Raw genomic sequence first — 1,664 nt, forward strand, 5'->3', positions numbered from 1 at the left:
ACCGGGTGAGACCCAGCCCGGGTGGGACAACCAGGACGAGCATCTCCGGGGCTTTATCTCTTTGTCATCAAGGGAAAGCACCTAAAAGTCCACACTGACAACCAGGAGCCTAAAACCAAAGTGCTGATGGAGGTAACCAAGACACAAGGGGTCGGGGTGGCACTGGAGGTGGGTGAGACCAGCTCTGTGTCCACGTGCCACCATCACTGAGGAGGACTTTAAACCACTGATTCCCCACTATGGAGTTTCAGCATCTCGGCTTCTAGTTAAGCCTTCCTGCCCCAGCCAGCGGCACCGGTCCCCCCATGGACCAGGTCCATGCAGCTGCCCAGCACCCAAAGCCAAGAAAGCCCTCAAACTGCTTTGTGCTGCCCCAACAGCATGATGGGATCATGGAGCGGATCCTCCTGGAAGACATGTTGAACATATGGAATGTTGGGAGATGATCAGAGACACCCAACGTGCCCGTGTGGGAGAAACAGGGTTGGTTTTGCACAGCAGGGATGGGGCTTTGCAGTATTGGGGCTTTGCAATATTGGGCTGGGGCTCAGGTCCTGAGGGAACGTAACAAAGGGGTTGAGCTACCATGACTTAGACATGGTCTGTGCTTAAAGACCATGTCCTGTTTGGGTGACAGAGACGCTCTGTGGTTACCCAGTGTACAGCCTGTGACACTAAAGTGGTGCAAAGTGGGTCCAGAGTTAAACAGTAACTTGTGATGGGGCCTTCTGTGGTGGATCAGCTGCATCAGTGGGCAACTGGAGAGCTACAGGTGACCTCTGTGAGGACACCCGGGCTCCTGTGAGGCCTTTGGCACCGTCTTCAACAACATTTATAACTCCAAATTGACAGGAAAGGGTTTGATGGATGGGCTGTTGGATAAGGAACTGGTTGGCTGGTCTAAAGAGTTAGAGCCAACAGTCAATGCCCAAGAGAAGGCTCCTGAAGGGGACACCTTAGAGCAGCTCCAGGGCCTAAAGGGGCTCCAGGAGACCTGGAGAGGGGCTTTGGACAAGGGATGGAGGGACAGGACAAGGGGAATGGCTTGAACCTGCCAGAGGGGAGATTGAGATGGAATCTTAAGGTCCTTTCACCCAAACCATTCCATGATTCCCGATGGCAGCAGCAGCCCGACAGGGCAACAACCACCAGTCACTGCTCATTGCCCAGTTTGGGTGGGCTGGAATTTTCTCCCAAAGGAAGGAGAAGCAAAACTCCACCATCTTTGTGATGGAGAAGGGACAAGTCCCGGTCCTGCAGGTCACAGAGGGGCAGCTGCTCCCATGGGGCAGTCAAACCTCCCGCACTGGGATCCGGTCCCTTCTCCCATCCTCTGCCCACTATTTATAGACACTCCCAAAGCCACCAAGCTGGAATAGACCCAAATTCCATCTCCTTTGGCCTCCAGCCCAGGAGCAAATCCAGGATTAGCTCCAGGCCTGGAAATGGGATCCTTCACGCCGGGGCCGTGCTGGCCGGGGCAGGACAGCAGGTTCCACCCTCCTCCGGCCAAAAATAAATGACTTCCTGGATTTTCCTCCCTGTGGAAGCAGCGATCCCGGGAAGCAGCAGCTCAAAGGAGCCCTGCATGCGACACGGCTGCTGGGGTGGCCGGGATGGAGGTCCCGGGGCAGCACCATCAGCTCTCACCCTCCTTCCTAATG

This window comes from Nestor notabilis, unplaced genomic scaffold, assembly GCF_000696875.1.
Source record: "Nestor notabilis isolate BGI_N333 unplaced genomic scaffold, ASM69687v1 scaffold9705, whole genome shotgun sequence".
NCBI lineage: Eukaryota > Metazoa > Chordata > Aves > Psittaciformes > Psittacidae > Nestor > Nestor notabilis.